Source organism: Lolium rigidum, chromosome 6, assembly GCF_022539505.1.
Source record: "Lolium rigidum isolate FL_2022 chromosome 6, APGP_CSIRO_Lrig_0.1, whole genome shotgun sequence".
Taxonomy (NCBI): domain Eukaryota; kingdom Viridiplantae; phylum Streptophyta; class Magnoliopsida; order Poales; family Poaceae; genus Lolium; species Lolium rigidum.
In genome coordinates, this window is record NC_061513.1 from 291,566,960 (window position 1) to 291,572,982 (window position 6,023).

Sequence of the window (6,023 nt, forward strand, 5' to 3'; positions counted from 1 at the left end):
GCTAATTCATCTCAAGGGACGGAGGGATTACCATCCATTGGCCAAATGCAATTTCCTCCATCGTTTTATTTCACACGAAAACCAGGGCCACGACCGACAACAACACAGGCTCATTCATTCCAATTTTTGACATTGCCTCCCCAGATTTTCTAGTACATTCAGGCCAAGACTACCCACCCAAGCAATTCAACAAACAAAAGGAACACGCAAATAAAAATAACACAACATCTTTTAAAATGGTGCAGACCAGATATAGAACAAACAGCTAGAGATCAGGCCAACTGAAAAAAACGGGCACGGACTAAGTCTCTGTAGAGAGAGCAACAATCTGCAATTGATACTTGGGGCTCTACCTCTTGTCCTGCAACCTGAATACAAGACACTACTAGTCATTTACTCAAACCCGCCATGATAACACAGTAGACAACAAAGACATGGTTTCCAACACATCCTTCAGCTAATGAGCTAATGAATCAGCTACATCAGGTCATAAAAAAATTCGGCATGGAATCCTCTAAATTCTCAAACATCCGCATTGATAACATAGCAGCAAATACAGTGAGCAAGTCGCACAAGACCAACTCATTTGGCATCCAAATATGCACAGGTCAAGAAAATCTGCCATAAATTTAAGCTTCATTTGACAGAATCCACTATATCCAAGAAAGAAAACTTCACGTATATTTGAGGCCTATAAATACTACACAAGACTAGGAAATCATAGAGAGGAGCTAGAGACTTCCCCATAAAACACATGGAGTCGAAGAAGAAGGGGCCACTACGGTCGCTCAGTCCTCCTCGTTATCCTCGGACAAAATAAACAGAGCATGATAAGCAAAGCAAATACAGATATTTCGAAAGGACTGCAAAATAATAAGGCGACGATATTGTACACAACAGTTCAAGCATGATCACGGAAGCGCGCGACGATTGGATCAAATGGAACCATGCAACGATTGGATCATACCAGCAGTGCATGCACCTATACTCACAGAGATGCTCAAGTACATATACCAAACTAAATATGGAACCAAAAACAAATGTAGTGCATTCTGATCCTACATAAGTACAGATACTTATCATGGTAATCTAAATAATCCATGATACAGAAACCAGGGATAATTAAGATTATTCCTTAAGAAACAACAAATGTACTAGTTCAGCTAAATCAAGAAACAAAGTGGAGCAAGAAAAAGGCATCAATATTAAATTATGTCAAATCACAAGCACAAAGATTCAATGAATAGCAATCATTTTCGAACTGGTTCGGTTCGAGAAAATATTAGGATTTTAATGGACTATATATACTTCACAATATTAATCTGCATCTAGCAAGTTTGGTAATTATAATGACCATCAAATGAAACACATGAAATAAAATCTACAGAAATCATCTCAGATTATGCATCTTGGAATATACCAAAATAGCAAACGGAGCAGGGAAGCACCAAAAGAGTAAAATTCATGTGATTCCTACCATCGTTCAACTAGAAAAAAGCAACCGAATTTATATCAGCAGCTACCGTGTTTTTCAGAACTTCAAGCCCTTCACCAACAGTATCCAAACTTTCACCCTGCACAAACATTGCCAAACAGAGGTCCAGTTAGACAAAAATCTCAATGCATTCTGATCCTACATAATTAGAGATTAAATGCTTATCATGGTAAAGTAAATAATCCATGATAAGAAAACCAGGGACAGTTAAGATTATTCCTTAAGAAACAAATGTACTAGTTCAGCTAAATCAAATCAAAGACAAGATTAACAGAAAAGAGCTTTTTATGAAGTCAAAGGAAGCTTTTACTAATTAGCCAACAATCATCATAAGCCCATATTACCTATAAGCTCAATTTTTACAAGATAAAATTAAAAGCGGCAAGAAAACCTAACGAATCTGGTTGAAGAAAACAACACATAATTCAAAAGAAAAGCAATTATCTCAAAAGGAGAAGATCGTCAGAAGAACATGTACAGCAAGCAAGGTAAAAAGATGACCATGATCTTTCGATTCCCCAAGAAAATCGTACACCAGCACAAATACGCTCAATATTCTCACCTGGCAAAATCTCCAAACAGCAAAAAGGTGCTGTATACTAGGAGGGAACATCAGTACACATGAGGGAAATTCAAGCGACTCTTAATCCTTGCTTGTAGAAGAGTGATGGTGCCGATGAGGGTGTCGTCGTAGTAGAGCAGTGGGTTCAGCCCGACGAAGTGAATCACGGCCTCGAACATGCATGACAAGAACAACTCGCCTAATGAGCATACAAAAAAACACAAGCTCAGGAAGATATTAATGTCAAGAATTATAGCGCAGTGCAGTACAAGTAATCTGTAGGACAGGCGAAATAATACCAACCAAGCTAGAATGAATCAGCAACAAACAAACACTCAGTTTAAAATTTTCTAATGCATTTTATGGACAGATCAGAGTCTGATATATGCCAAATAATAATGGAAATTTGTATTCCTTTCCAAGACTGGGATTGCCAGTCTTGATAAATACATAGAGACAGGCATAACACGGATCTCAGTTTGCATTGCACATGTATACAAATAAATTTGTCCTTCGTCAGGGACTAGTAGTATTGGAGCGATAGGAACAACTCTATTCAATCAAAAAGTAACTAGTAGCAAATACTGTGTGGACACTCATGGGCAGATCCTCCACCGCGTACACTGTAACTGAACATTTGCAGCGCGTGTAAACAGAGAGAAATTAAAGGGGCAGGCCTGTTCGTGAGCGAACTCGATCCATTGTCGCCAAGATCCGAGTCCCTGTGCGCCGGGAAACCCTAGCAGAGAGGAGCGGGGTGGAACCAATCGCGGGAGGGGCGGCGCCGGAAACAGAGCAAGGAGAACGAGGAGGGGAGTACCTGCAGCTGCGCGCGTCGGGGGTCGCCGTTCCCGGCGAGCACGCCGGAGGAGACGCCCAGGACGGAGCCCTCTCCGCTGCTGGTCGCCCCTGCTTCGGCTCGCGAACGGGTGAGATGGCGGACGACGGCCCACCGCCGCCGCGTCATGTTGGCCGGCAACCCGCCGCCGTCGTGGAGCACCGCAGTGCAGACCCCGGCCACGGACACGACGCGGTCGGGCGAGCTCGACGGAGCCGCGCGCACGGAGAGGCCGATGCATGCCGGCGCCGGCGAGCACGCCAGCCGCGCCGCCGCTTCTCTGGTGGGTCGATGGTGAGTGGTGGGAGGAGGGGAAATGTGGTTACCAAATTTTGGGACGCATACTTTAAGGTAGGTTAAGTAATGCCAGGCATCCTTTAAGGTAGAAAATAATGGCAGCCTCCTCGATTCCTCCCCATAAATCACGGAGCTCTTTATTTTGGGGCCAAAATAAATACGAGACCTCGCGAGGCAAGTTAATTAATGTCTCGCATTATCTTAAGAGGAAAAATAAAGAGTGGGTCAATAAACAGTCATCCCCGATTCCTCCCCCAATCAAATTCGCCCACTCAGCATCATGCTCGTTGCTTTCCATCCGAGCGCCCCATTTGCCTCTTTCAATACCAATGGCACTGTAATTTCGGGTGGATGCCTCAATTTTCTAGGGGCAGTTATGCTCCATCCTTTATGTTGGCGCCTGTATTTTCTCAACTTGCATCGCCGCCATCAACGACAAGCAATCATTAGCACATACTAAGTAATAATAATAGTAATATTATATTCATTAAGCAATTTCAAATAAAGACAATTCTGAGATGAAATTGATTTCACTTGCCCTACCATCATATCCAAATCACACATCGAAATTATATAGAAATCAAATATCTCCGCCAAACTACTTTTCCTTTTTTACTTCCCGATAATCTGATTTTAGTTCCAAAACAAGCTTGCATCTACGGCGGTGGAGGTCTTGCGCTATCATACCATGAGCCGTATCATGGGCAAATTTTCTTAGTCTTATCTATCTTCGGCTTCTCCGCCTTTCGATGTACCGTCACATAAAATAATAATACAAAACAATGAGTCGACACATCTCTACTACTTAAAAAGAAGGAACGTGTTCCCCCTTCTCCCCCTACTTTCGTCGTCCTTTTGGTCATCCTACATATTTTCAATATGACGAATGTACCCTCCCACCTTGCCTCAAACAATTCATCACCGCACCATCAATCCAGGACAACAGGAAAGGAAACTCCATTACTTCTGCATCATTCCAAGACAACAGGAAAAGGAAACTCCATTAACGCACCATTATTTCTGCATCTCTACCGCACCATCATTTGAAGAAAACTACACACAATTTGAGGGCAATAGCAAAAGAAACCGCATTACAGAAACAAAGGAAACTCCATCATGGCCTGATCTCGCACCATTACATAACAAAGGAAACTTCATCATTTCCTGATCAGCCATATCGGTACTTGCCTGAAACATGGCTGGGTGATTTCTGGTGCGTGCATATAATGGGTACCCTCAACCGTTGTTATGCGAGAGATCTCCCGGAATTAAGTTGTCTCCCTATTATTTGAAAATCTGCAGTAATTTGAAAAGTTCATTTGTGAGGATACTTGATGTTTCATACCTTGCCTGATAGTATTTCTCATTTGTATGTATTGCTATAATCATGCGGATCATCAAGGAGAGTTTACAACCTGCGTTGGAATCACCAGGGAGAGTGGAGGTACATAATCACACCTCTAAGTTGTATGCACTTTTTAAATTGGTTGTCTCTGTCTCCCCACTTGTTGGAAGAACTTCACCATCATGTCAGAATCTGCAGTAATCATGGTTTAAAGAAATCATTATAGGATACCTGGTATGTCAGGTTATAATGTTTTAATAGGAGACTTGAGGTTTCTAATAGTTTACTAATAGTTTATAGCGTAACAATGGAATCAATCTTGAATTTCCCATATGATCAGTTCCCTGTTTAGACATTTTGGTTAGTATCAATCCAAAGTTTGTGCTATAAAAAATACATAGATTTTTTCTCTAAAAAATCTAATTGGTCACAGTAAACATGATATATTCCTGAAGCTACGAGTGTTTGTGGTATGTAACAGAGTTCTTGCTTGTGCAACTAAGAGCTTTGCTCGGGTAGAGGCGGCTAGCAATGATTTGTGTGTTGGAGGTCAAACGTAAAAAGTGAAGGCAATGGTATGGACATATGCTCGTTAATTTTTTATGGGATTTAGTTACACGTTTATGAATTTCCTGTATGATTAAAATTGGATCCTTTTATTTAGAGCATCATTTGACTTAATATTAGTTTTTTCTTGCCATTAATGTGGGTGTCCTCCAACTGAGGAGTACTAGCGACTGGCCCGTCTGAGCTCTATTGCATGCCCATCAAGATAATAGACTTATAGGTTAAAGGTAAAATTTGATACTATGATAGTTTTCACATAGAGCATAATAATCTTGAAACCAACCGAAGGAATAACCTGTGGGTATGGCGCAATGATTCAGTCTACAAAATCATTCCATCTAAACCGAGTGACGTGTCTGTGACTAAATTTAGCAGTCAGAACCCCCATTTCCAATATTAGAATTTACTTTCCAGAATTCGAATATCAAAATCTGTTGAAAGCAAATACTTGAAGCATGAATCATGGCACCCCACAGGCTCATATGTCCACAATCCCTATGCGCACAATTAAACCTAAAATTGCACTCCGGTAATACCAAATAAGGATATGCATTCCACATTGTTTTTTCTTGATTCCATTGTTCATATCTACCTACTGAGAAAAGACCACATAACACTAGAATAAGCCTGTTCAATACCATGTCGAAACTACATGCCAAGCTAATGCAGCAAGAAGCTTTTAATGGGATAAGAATGAGGTGATCCTAACAATCCGCCTCAAACATACCTCCATGAGGAGGCAGCCCAAGTATGCACCAGAGATCAACACTCCGAACCTGCCTCGGCGATCCTGTTTGTTGGAGAACCTATTGGAGGTAGCACCATAATCCCTCCGCCGCGGGTATGAAGGTCGAGGAGGCCTAGGGCGGCAACACCATAATCCCTCCGCCGCAGGTACCAATGTCGAGGAGCCCCAGGA

The 6,023-nt window shown here is 41.8% G+C and overlaps 1 long non-coding RNA gene across 1 annotated transcript; it reads right to left on the bottom strand.

Moving 5' to 3' along the window:
- Positions 1 to 519: 519 nt before the first annotated feature.
- On the bottom strand, positions 520 to 2,831 carry LOC124665873. Its single transcript, XR_006990718.1, has 2 exons — positions 2,058 to 2,831; positions 520 to 1,574 (listed from the first exon to the last, which is right to left on the bottom strand). It is a non-coding gene; the product is annotated as an uncharacterized LOC124665873 (long non-coding RNA).
- Positions 2,832 to 6,023: the final 3,192 nt, after the last annotated feature.